Genomic DNA, 13,611 nt, shown 5'->3' with positions numbered 1-13,611 from the left:
TTTTTTTTTTTTTTTTTTTTTTTTTTTTATTTTTTTTTAAAGATTTTATTTATTTATTTGAGACAGAGAGAATGAGATACAGAGAGCATGAGGGAGGAGGGTCAGAGGGAGAAGCAGACTCCCCGCCGAGCAGGGAGCCCGATGCGGGACTCGATCCCGGGACTCCAGGATCATGACCTGAGCCGAAGGCAGTCGCTTAACCAACTGAGCCACCCAGGCGCCCTTTTAAGTGTATTCTTAATCCCCTTTATCTATTTCACCTATCCCCCCACCCACCTTCCATCTGGAAACACTAGTTCTCTGTATTTAAGAGTCTGTTTTAGGGTGGCTCAGTCGGTTAAGCATGCAACTCTTGAATTAGTCTCAGGTCATGATCTCAGGGTCATGAGATCAAGCCCCATTTTGGACTCCACAGTCAGTGAGGAGTCTGCTCGAGATTCTCTCTCTCCCTCTTTCTCTGCCCCTCCCCCCAGCATGTGCGCTCTCTCCCTCTAAAAATAAATCTTTTTAAAAAAAAAGTGAGTTTTTTTTTGTCTTTTAATCTATTTTGTTTCTTCAATTCTACATATGACAGAAATCAAATGGTAATGCTTCCCTTAGCATTATACCACCCAAGTCCATCCGTGTTGTTGGGAATGGCAAGATTTCATTCATTTTAAAACTAGTAATCCATTGTGTGTGTGTGTGTGTAGGAATCACATCTTCTTTATCCACTCATCTATGGATGGACACTTGGGTTGCTTCCATGTCTTGGCTATTGTAAATAATTCTGCAATAAACATAGGAGGTATATAATATCTTTACTTGTTTAAAGATTTTTTTTATTATTCATTTGACAGGAGAGAGAGAGTACAAGCAGGGTTAGTGGCAGGCAGAGGTAGAGGAAGAAGCAGGCTCTCTGCTCAGTAGGGAGCCCAATGTGGGGCTTGATCCCAGGACCGTGGGATCATGACCTGAGCCAAAGGTAGACGCCCAACAACTGAGGCGCCCCTATCTTTACTCTTTTAAAAAGATTTATTTATTTATTTGAGAGAGAGAGAGAGAGAGACTGGGTGGAGGGGCAGAGGGAGAGAGGCCCAAGCAGACTGCGCTGAGCATGGAGTCCCTCCCAGGCTCAACCGACTGCGCCACCCCAGTGCCCCTATATAATATCTTTTCAAATTAGTATTTTTGAATTTGTATATTCATTTTCTTTGGATAAATACATCATACACAAAAGTAAACTCAAGATGGATTAAAGAGATAAATATAAGACTGGGAACCATAAAACTGCTTGAAGAAAACATAAGCAATAATTTCTTTGACATTGGCTGTAGAAACATTTTTCTAGGTATGTCTCTTCAGGCAAGGGAAACAAAAGCAAAAGTAAACTATTGGAACTATACCAAAATAAAAAGTTTTTACACAGCAAAGAAAGCTAGCAGCAAAACAACCTACTGAATGGGAGATAAATTTGCAAGTGATACATCAAATAAGGGGTTAGTACCCAAGATACATAAGGAACTTATGTAACCCAATACCAGAAAATAATCCAATTAAAAATGTGCAGAGGACATGAATAGACATTTTTTCAAAGGGAACATGCAGATGGCCAACAGACACATGAAAAGATGCTCAATATCACTAATCATCATGGAAATGCAAATTAAAACCACAATGGAATCAGAATGGCTAAAATCAAAAAGACAAGAAATAACAAGTGTTGGCAAGGATGTGAAAAAACCCTAACGCTTCGTTGGTGGGAATGCAAATTGATGCAGCCACTGTGAAGAACAGTATGGAGGTTCCTCAAAAAACTAAAAATAGAATTACCATTGTGGTTTTGATTTTAATTTTTCTGGTAATTAGTGATATGATCATGAATCAATGATGAATTTTTTTAAGGAAAGTTTTTTAAGGAAAGAGATTGTTATTTTTTTTTTCTAATTCATAGTTAAAAATCCGTAAAGAGGCTATATCAAAATAGGTATAATATTTGAATAGTAGCTACTTAAATACTTACTAATTACTTAATACTTCCTCTGAAGAAATGTCTATACAAGTACTTTGTTCATTTTCAAGTCAGGTGGTTTTTTTGTTGAAGGAGCTTTTTTTTATATATTTTGGTTGTTAATCATCAAATATATGATTTGCAAGTATTTTTACCATTCTGTAGGTTGTCTTTTTAATCTGTTATTTCCTTTGATATTTAGAAGTTTTTAAGTTGGATGTCATCACCTTTGTCTATTTTTGCTTTTGTTGTCCTGGTTTTAGAGTCCTGAATTACTTTTGTTTTTGTGTAATCATTATCAAGCATATTTACTCACAAAAATATGCCTACTTGGATGGTCACCTTACTTCTCAGATACTTATTATAACCATAAATTTTCTTTATAATATACAAATATTACTAAATAGTATAAAATATTTGAGAGGGTGGATTTTGGGGTTCATCAGAACTTGCTATTTATGTGACTTAGAGCAGACAGAAAAATCTCTCAGTCTTTATCAGTAGAAGTGGAAGAAATAGAAAAGGGAATACATATATCATAGTTGTAGTGAGCACTGATTACAAAATAGAAGTATAGCACCTCCTGGCATACAACAGGAGCTCAGTCAAGTTACCTTCATCCTATAACCTATCATAAAACTATGATAAAGTTTGGGAATCACAGTAATATATAAATGAAAACAAACAATTTGATTAAAAAAAAAGATTTTACGAGCTCTAGAAAGCAAACATAGTATTATCTTGTTTAAATTATGTTACAGAGTCCTTTCAGGTCAAGAGTGTGTGTGTGTGTGTGTATGTGTGTTTTGCAGGGCTTTATTTTTTATTCCATTCAAATTAGGTGCCTATCCCCAAGTCATGTAACCAGTATCTACTAAATAAGCTCTTGCTTTCTTTGCACTGTATACAGACTTTATTTTGCAACCTCTTACCATGTACTGCTTTCTGCTTCTGGGCCTGTTCCTCATTACCAGTTCTTGACAATTCTCTCCAGCCTGTGGTCTGGCACTCTCTCCTGAGAGCTAATGCTAATTATTAATCTTCTTCCATGCCCTTGACCCTCTTTCTAAGCATGATTCCAATCAGTGTTTCTGCTGACTGCTCCATGTTCCTTTGGTTATGAAAACAAGTCTTTTGCACTCAGCGATTTAGAGGGCAAAGAGAAAGGAATCTATTTCCTGAGTTGTCCAGGAGCCCATATTTTGGTTGTACTAAATCTTTTTTTTTTTTTAAGATTTTTATTTATTTGACAGAGAGAGACAGTGAGAGAGGGAACACAAGCGGGGGGGGTGGGTGGGAGAGGGAGAAGCAGGCTTCCTGCCGAGCAAGGAAGGCCCAATGTGGGGTTCGATCCCAGGACCCTGAGATCATGACCTGAGCTGAAGGTAGACACTTAACGACTGAGCCACCCAGGAACCCCTGGTTGTAATAAATCTTAAACACATAGCATGAGACCATGGAGAGTGTTTTTTAAGGAAAGAGATTGTTAGAATTTTTTTTTCTAATTCATAGTTAAAAATCCGTAAAGAGGCTATATCAAAATAGGTATAATATTTGAATAGTAGCTACTTAAATACTTACTAAAATGATCCATAATTTAATTTTCTACAGTAATGACAATATTAAGTAAGCACTTCATATGTCCTTATTCTAAGTATTTCAGATACTCTATTAATCCTCATAATAACTCTGTAATGTGTATGTTATGATCTGAATTTTATGGGTAATGTTTTTGAGGTCTAAGAAGTAAAACAGCTTCTCTAGATTTACTTACGTTTAGTCAGGGGTGGGCTTGAATTCAAGCTTTGCGAAATCAAAACCTGTGATGTTTTTCCCTGCTTTACTTACTGTTTCGGTTACCATTGTGAAGTAAGTGCACTTCATGAGGGTAAAAAGATTTGATTTCATTTTCAAAAGATAGGTGTTTACCACATTCCTATTCTAAATCTGAAAGATGGCTAAAGTGGAAGTAAATGTAGGTTTGTCTGACATAAAATCATAAGAAGAAAAATCTGTGTTCTGTGTTCCTAGATGAACGATTTCTGTCACCAGCATTTTTATCTCTTAATTTTAGAATTATATTAGAAAAGTTGCTTAATCCTATTGTTGAAGAGAGCACATGGCTTAGTGGGTATTAGGACTGTTGATGTATGGAAAGACTCATGAGAAGACAGGATAGTGTCATAGAGCAAAGACTTCTGAATCAGGTGTACTGGTTCTATGTCACTTCCTTCCTGAGTGACCTTGATCAAATTATTTAAACTCTCTGAACCTACTTATTTCTGTGTAAAACAGGGGTAAGAACACCTACTTCTTGGATAATTTATTCTTAGCACTAATATAAGGGTTACTTGAGATAACAAATGTAAATTGCTTAAAACCGTGTCTCACATTAGACACCAAGTCATATCTCTTTTCTCCTTCAACAGGAGGAATCGAGGCATTACGGAAGTTCAAGTTAAGAAGAATTGCTTATTAAACTGAAGTGTTAGTTTGTTGTTTGGATTCATATGGAAAGGAAGTCCATTTATCATCACTGAAGAGTGAAATCAGTACAGGACCATAAGCAAATTTGCCTTGATGCTAAGATACCCAAATACTTGAGACTTTATAAGTTAGTCTAAAATCTTGATTGATTCAATAGTCTGAAGTAGTATGTCAAAGTATAGTTTGAAAACCAAGAATCACCTGGGACTTTATTTAAAAATAGGTTTATGGGCCCCAATCCTGTGCCTTGGAATATGCTGTGGTTTCACATCAGCCTGGCAAAAGAGATTTTTGGATTATACTATTGGGTTTTAATTAAACTAACTTTCCCAAAATAAGGTCCTGCAAAGGGGGTGCCTGGGTGGCTCAGTCAGTTAAGCATCCAACTCTTGATTTCGCCCCAGGTCATGAGATTGAGCCCTGCTTTGGGCTCTGTGCTGGGTCTGGAGCCTGCTTAAGATTCTCTCTGTCCCTCTCCCTCTGCATACCCCTACCCCTGGCTCACTCTCTCTCTCTCTCTCTCTCTCTGAAAATAAATAAATAAATAAAAAGATTCTTCAAAGAAACTCCAGTTGAAGATGAAAGAACAATACGAGCATAAGTAAACAGAAGGAAAATGACAGAGATGGCACTTCTGCTGGTACAGGAACTCTTTGAAGCCAAGTGAATAGATTAGATAGAGATAGAGATATGGATGATATAGATAGAGATATGGATGATAGAGATATGGATGATACAGATATAGATAGGTATCTGTATATAGATATAGATAGCTGTATATAGATATAGATAATCTAATAAGGGATGCCATAGTCAATCACAAAATGTTCTTACCACTTTTGGGACAAAACAACTTGTACCATGAATATATTAAAATCAAAAACATTTTAAATACTCTTTATTTCATATTTATCTTATTGGTTACATTTTCTATTTGCTCTTTTTATAATGGTATATCAATAGAGTAATATATGTATATAATTTAGAAGGAAAGATAAACATGAGCTGTGTGATTAGAGTTGATTAAGCTAAGGCACAGGAAGGACTAACAACAGAGAGCTAGGCATGTCATTACCTACCTTGCTACCAAAATAGTCTTATGAAAAGTTGAATGTAGTGTTACAAATAATTTCTCTCTACAATGCTCAAAATGTCATATTGGAAGTGTCCTAATATTTTGGTGATACAAGACACTCCATGGACTTGTGCATCTTTTTCCGTGGTAGTAAGGAAGGTAACAATCCTCTTAGTTACTGAGCTAAAAATCAAACTATGTCTTCATTTACTTTTGAGAAAATTTGTACTAATTCTGTATTGCAGCAGCCAAATGTACGGCATGCTAAATAACTTCTAAATGAACTGTATGTTTATAACTCTCCATTGAGTAATTAGGAATAAAAGTTATTTTGCTATTTGAAATGGAGAACTGAATTGATAGTTATGATATAACTTTTAATAACCACATCTTTAATACATTTCTAGAAAGTGTGCAATGTTAACACAAAAAAAATCTAATAGACTACTATTGGAATTTTTCCATTGAATTAACATTATGGACTTTTAACAAATGCCCTAATTAAGTAGAGTTTCTAATGGGAATATGGCCTAAATTAAAATCAAGGAAAAATGTTCAATATGCTTACTAATCCTCCAGGGGAAATTTGGAAGTCTCCTGCAGCCATACTTTTATGAAAGCATCAGTGTTTCTTGTCTATTTGAACCAAATTTGTTGCTTTTTTATTGAGTACTCTCTGTTGATTTTCTCTTGAGTAAAGTGACATAACCTTTGGAAATGGTAGAGAAGTAATAGAAACAGATCCTAGAGAGATAATGGCAACAAAGTAAAATGTTTATTGTCCTCTAAACTTGATACAACCTTTTTGCAAACAACCAGTAGAACTTCAACATTCTTGTGTCTTGCATAATGCTCACCATGGAATATGTGATGGAATATATATATAGTTATAAAAATTGGAATTTTTACTTACCATAGAATAAATTAGTATGATTGGAAGCTTATTTATATAGATATAGAAAAATAGGCAATTCTATCAACTTTGATTCAGTGATAATTTAGCAAGCCACCAGTAAAGTGTTAACAGGATGACAGGAATTAGGGAACTGTATTATTTGAGGAAAGATGAGTGAAGGACATGGGGCTGTTTAGCTTACAGATGTAAGAAATTATAGAGACTATGCAGTTACCCTCAAAAATTAGAAAATTGTCACATAACGGGAAAGTAGTCTTTGTTGTTCCAGTAGGCAAGGTCTAACTGGTATAAATTACAAGACAACAAGATTTAACATGGTATAGGGAAAAGCTTTCTCACAATTAGCACATAGCTGTGCTTTTTCACAGCAATGCAAGGGGCTTTGAGTAGGGACTTTACCCATATGAGTAGGGTCAAATTGTCCCTGAAAGTTTGGTATTTAAAGAGAGAAAGAATGATCATTTGCCTGGGTTTAGACAGGACTTATAAACTAGGCAGGAGGAGGTTTGGAAGGTTAGAAATGGTAATTTCTAAAATCCTTTCTAGTCTTTTCTTTTACACTTATACATCTTTGCAGAATTTTCATGGAGAAAGCAAATCTCATTGCAAGAGCAATTTATTTTTTCAGTTGAGTACATAGTTCTACTGTACCTTCCTTTTGCCAGATTTTAGCCAAGTCAAATCTTCACTACGCTGTATGTCGATTGGATAGACTATCATTATTTTAGTTAAGAAATTTGGGTACAAAGAACAGGCTCACCTCGGGCGCCTGGGTGGCTCAGTCGTTAAGCGTCTGCCTTCGGCTCAGGTCATGATCCCAGGGTCCTGGGATCGAGCCCCACATTGGGCTCCCTGCTCGGCGGGAAGCCTGCTTTTCCCTCTCCCACTCCCCCTGCTTGTGTTCCTGCTCTCGCTGTCTCTCTCTCTGTCAAATAAATAAATAAAAAATCTTAAAAAAAAAAAAAAAAAAAGAACAGGCTCACCTCAAGAAATGCAAACTTATTGAGGAAAACACAGAAATCCTTTTGATGTACGAATTCCCTCATAAAAACCTAAAAGTCGCTCCACATTCTCAAGGATATGAGCTGTTCAGCACCTAATAGGAGAAAGATGTTCTTCTAGTACAAGTACCTGGATAACTTCATTCCAGAACTTTTCTGATCCTTAGTCTGTGCTTACTATGAAGCCTCAGCTAATCTGTCTGATTCATCTTCTTTCTGTGTCCTTTAGCTAAATCACCACTATTATACATTATCCTTCTCAAATTCAGAATCATCAAGACATGGAATCTAAGTTAGACACCATTACTGCTTTGACAGAGCTTTTCCATCAGAACTGGCTAATCTATGGTTTAGATAGACTGCCTTTGGATCAAAAGCCAACCCAGACCAATCAGTTATGACCATGTGTGCCTCCTAGTTCTACCACAGCTACTAATTGAGATGCATCTCTTAGAAGCTCTGGAAATGGCAAGCATACTGAGGTTGGGTGCCAAGAGTAATCCATATCCTATTTTGAAGTATGTGCCTTTATGTCTTACCTTCTAGATATTATGCTTAAATAAAAAGGGTAAGAGGGCTAATTTGTGATTATCTCCTCTTGATATCTAATAAGTTATCTTGCAGTTATTATGCATATACTATATATGTTTAGAATGAATACATGGCCATTTAAATTCTAAACCCTACAGGGTTTGATCAAATTAAATAAATTATTTTGAGTGTTTACTTTGTGTAAGGCTTGGTGATAGATATTCTAATTATATTTTATGAGTTCTTATGTATTTATATTCTAATTCAGATTTTCTTAATACTGGTCTTCACATTCCTTTTTTATTATTATTATACTTTCTGTTCCAGGAAGGGTTTAAGATAGCTTGCAAAATTTTCTAAAATGTAACAAGATACACATTTAAAGGGAGGCTACATAAGAAAGTATGGATTGGTGCAAAGTGGCAACAAATTTGGAAATGAAAATGGGCAGAAGGTGCAAAATGTAGAACCATAAAATGCTTCTAACATTCTAGGAAAATATTGCCAGTGTCATGTGATTTAAACAAAACAATTACCAATATAGAGTAAAACTATTCTCAGAATTCAGAGCGGAGTCCTCACAACAAGATCACATAGTGACCTTCTCAACAATATCCTTAAAGAATGCCTTAGGTATTGTATTATCCTTGATGTCCCCATGGAATACCATTTCCACTGGCATAATTATATCTCCATTCAGTCTTTTACTTTATTCCTTTCTTAGAGTTTGTGTTTTGCTTATTTATTTTTGAAAGAGAGTGTAAATAAATTTAAAGAAAATTGACCATACTGTGTTCCCATATCAAATAAATAACAGCTTAGCTCTATAAATTACTTCCTCCTTGACAAAACTGCAGAATTACACATGGTGTCACTCTTGCTGAACCCCAGAATGCCTCTTTTAAATATCAACCTGTTCATAATGACATTTGATGCTCCAAGTTCTTCCATAATAAACATTGAACACCCACTTCCTCACTTTGCATAGCTATTTTTCTTTTAATTAGTCATAATATTAAAATATTAGGTAATTTGTGTAGCAGCAAGGAGTACACCTTCCATCCAGGAGTATGCCTCAGAAAAGCTTGTAGACACTTTTCTCTGGAACTGGGTTTGAAGTATTTTTTATTGCATACTTGAGTGCTTTCACAGATAATTCTCCTAGCAAGTAGTTTCTTTGCTTCATGAAAATAATAAGAAAATGTTATTTGAAACACATATGAGACCTGTAACATGATAGCAGTAAGGAAATAGAGAAAGGAAGTAGGGTTATCTGCATAGGGTGGCATGGCCTCTACTCAGGAGGCTTTGTCCAATATCTATATAAGGCAATATGGGTTTTGAGGAAGAAGGGCAGGTGGGGACTTAGGCAGTTTTATCTTTTGATTTTTTTTTCCCCCATTATGTTTATGTCATCATGCAGAAATACTTTAAAAATTATGGCAAAAAATTGAGCTTGTGACATATTGTCATAAATTATTCCTTAAACACAGTTTTAAAGTGACTAATGGGTTTAGTAAAACATCTCCTATCTCTGCCTTGCTTCAAAAAAAAAAAACTGCAGATCTTTGACTTAATTTAGAAAAAGTCATTTTTTATGGTTTTGTTATTCCCCTTTACTTCTTTTTTTTAATTTAATTACGTTATGTTAATCACCATACATTACATCATTAGTTTTTGATGTAGTGTTCCATGATTCATTGTTTGCATATAACACCCAGTGCTCCATTCAGTATGTGCCCTCTTTAATACCCATCACCAGGCTAACCCATCCCCCCATGCCCCTCCCCTCTAAAACTCTCAGTTTGTTGTCCCCTTTACTTCTGAAACAAATTCTCTTCCTGACATTACCCATTACTGGCAACCAGAATTCTCTTAGTGTCTCACTCTTGAAATCTCAGTGGCGTTTTTTCTTTTTTCGTTTTCCTCTTCATGGTTATATCTGGTATCTATTAATTCTCAAAGATTCTACCCTTCCTTTTGTTAAAGTTTTTCCCTAACGCCCCTTCTCATTTCCCCAAGGTTCTATCTCAGACTCTTACTACTTATTACCTGTACTATTCTTCAGCTTTCTAATTTTAAAAAATCAACAATTCCAAATTAAGGGATAGCATTCAACCTACTCTCTGAATTAGGGAGTGATTTTCATTAAATTCAATACCACTGGAAAAGGATAGAAACAATCAATTGATAGGCTCTGCTATATTTTTACTGAGCCAACCTGTTTTGGTCCAGCAAAATAAGGTCTCTAACAAATAGGGCATTAAGTCGTTATTCCTTTAGTTCCTGGAGGTACTTCTTAGCATAACCAGATTTGCCTTTCTTTATCCTTAAGACCATTTGGATATCCTATTTCCAGAAAAGAAATGGGCAGATAGTTGAGGTACGCACTGATAGAAGCCCTTGTAATTCTTGTATGTGTCATCCGCTCAAGTTAGGATCTGTCATAGCTAATATGAGAAGAACCTTGGGAAGGAGGACTCTGAGGATTGTGGGTTTAATAAACTTGATCTCTTGAGATTGTCAGAAAGGCATTCATTAGGAATAGAAGAAGATCCTACCTTGGTCCAGCAGAGCCACACTATGTATTAAAAATTACTCAGGCAGATTCCAGTATCCTTAAACTTGTCTTTTTAATATAGACAATGGATTAGCTTCCACAGGACAGGGAATCAGGACATGCACAATAGGCTCTTGTCAAACCAAAAGTGCCAGTTCTTTCAGTTCTTCTACCTTATGTCAAATGGTTACCTAATTTTAATATATTTATGAAAAGGGGTCCTTGTTGATGAGGTAATAGCTCTCCCCATTACCTGTGCCTCACTCCTCAAAAATCCTCTAAGGAGCACTTCTCATTTTATTGCAAGTTACCATCTAAAACACTTGGACTTGGTCCGGTGCTGGTATCGGTACATAAACCTCGGTGGATGGAGCAAAGTTACACAAGTTATACTTATCTTCCCTATTTAACTTAAATTTTAACAATTTATGCATATAAGGTGGTAGGCTTATTAAATTCTATTACAGGACTTAGAGTAAACAAACCAAATTAAAGTACAAGATGGGGCGATTTTTAAAGTTTTATGGTAAGCAAAAGTATAAAATATGTTAAACACAGAATGACAGTACAGCCCTAGAAAGTCACACCAAGTTGTTAGTATCTGTCCCCAGGTCCTGAGCATGTACTTCTTCAAACTTCTTCAGGGCTAATCTTTACTACTTTCTAATACCTTGTCCAAGGGCTTGGCTCTGTCCACTATCACATATGCAAAGCCTTAGACACAGTAACACCTGGCATGTCATTTTCTAAAATGAGCATTTAGTTTAATAAAAATCCATGAAAAGTGGAGGAGGAGCATCTATAGAATATTTCAGGGAGTCTTTGTAGTTCAAAGTGTTTTTGAAATTCACTCCTAGTGTGAAATGCAGATAAGCTATTTAGCATAGAATGAATGTTCATCAGATAACAAATATATGAATCCCCAGCATTACTGTGACTGCATGTGTGCATGCTTCCCTACATAAAAACAAACACAAACACTCTTCCCAAAGGACAGATTTTTAAAATAGCGCTATCTGGACCAGTATCAAGAAAGAGAAATAATTCTCTACATTTAGCAAAACACGCCTGTACCCTTATCCACAAAAGTGATAAGGTTTTACATTAGGCATTTTTTTTTTGTCATCCTCTGTCTTTATACTAAGTCCAGAGGTCTGTGAGTGTTAATGAAACAGGGCCTGTGACAAGCCTATTTTAAACAACAGCATTTTCTGCCTTTGGCTGGGTATCATCTGGTTATACAGATAAATACTTGAAGCTTTGAAATAGGCCCTTTTTCCCTGTCTTTGTTCACAGCTCATCCTTAAGTACAGAATTTCCGGATTATCCTCTGTATGTGGAATAAAGATGACATGGGAGTTTACCATTGTCATATCCATGTACTAATGCATGGGGCCGATTACAAGGTCTGCATAGACATATCTTTATCAGTGATCAGTAAATAGAACTAAACAAATAGGGCCAATAAAAATATTAGAGAACAAGAGAAAAAAGCACCAGCCTAAAAAATTATAAAGACCTTTGAAAACAAAACTGAACTTTGAAAACAATCTATTACAGGAACTAGATTTATTTGGAAATCTGTATGAAGCACTGACCAGAAAGCAGAAGGCATGAAGGCTATAAAGCAAAGTATAAATAAGCATAAGAAAGGCATAGATGAAAATGTGTTGACAATAGAATGAAATAAAAAATGATATTTAAGATTGAAAAGAAAGAATAGCAAATTTTGAGTGTGCATCAGAGGTCATAATAATAAAAAGTAACTACAATTTTTATCTCTTTGTAGACAAAATTCAGGTGAAATTTCTTCCAGTATTTGATGATCACTTGAAATAATGAGCAGGGCTCTTGTCTCTTGCTCCAAAAAGACTAAACTAATTAAACAGTATAAACATAAAATGAAGAAATTGTATTCATTGTACCATAAAATGGACAAACTCAGTGGCTTCCCTTCATAAAACTGAACTACATTCAGTAATTATTAGACATTTTTTCTTATCAGGGAATACAAATGTTGCTTTTACACCTGTGTCCAGTTTCTTGATCTGTAAAGACATTTGTTATGAGTTATATGAGTTAATGCATATAAAGTGCTTGGAACAGTGCCTAATACAAAGTAGGTATTCAGGACATAATGTAAATTATAATACTAGAATAATCCAAGTGACTTGCAGATCTCTCACTGGCAGGTGTTATCAGTAAGACTTCTTAAATATTCTCTTTCACCAGTGGATTCTTCTTTGTTAATTACACGTAAATTAATGTATACAATACAAGATCAAATGTATTAAAAAGATACAGAACACAAAAAACATGACAACGTATATCAAAATACTGAGACTGTGTGGGATTCTGGGTGTTATTTATTTTCATTATTTTCTTTTTTTTAAAGATTTTTTATTTATTTATTTGAGACAGAGAGAGCACGAGAGGGAAGAGGGCAGAGGGAGAAGCAGACCCCCCGCTGAGCAGGGAGCCCGATGCCGGACTCGATCCCGGGACTCCAGGATCATGACCTGAGCCGAAGGCAGTCGCTTAACCAACTGAGCCACCCAGGCGCCCTATTTTCATTATTTTCTTAATATTTTACAGTAAGCATACTACAAATTAACTTTCAGAAATTATTTAATTCTTAGAATTATCAGTATGTGCATGCTAATTAATACTATAATGTAAAAATTAGGGGCTCCTGTGTGGCTCAGATGGTTGAGCGTCTGCCTTCGGCTCAGGTCATGATCCTGGGGTCCTGGGATCGAGCCCCACATCGGGCTCCTCGCTCAGCGGGGAACCTGCTTCTCCCTCTCCCCCTGCTCATGCTCGCTCTCTCTCTCTCTCTCTCTCTCTCTATCTCTGTGTCTCGAATGAATAAATAAAAATAAATCTTTAAAAAAATAATGATGTAAAAATTATTTTGTAACAAAGAAGCTATAGAGAAATCACTAATAGAACCTTGGAGTGAAATAATGGGAATGTTTTTTTCTGCTGCTTTGCCAGGTCGTCTCATAATAGAAAGTCATATTTTTTTAAGATTTTATTTATTTATTTATT

The sequence above is a fragment of the Neomonachus schauinslandi genome, chromosome 10 (assembly GCF_002201575.2).
Source record: "Neomonachus schauinslandi chromosome 10, ASM220157v2, whole genome shotgun sequence".
NCBI classification, from domain to species: domain Eukaryota; kingdom Metazoa; phylum Chordata; class Mammalia; order Carnivora; family Phocidae; genus Neomonachus; species Neomonachus schauinslandi.
The sequence above is the reverse complement of the archived record's forward strand: the minus strand, read 5'-3'. Positions refer to the sequence as shown.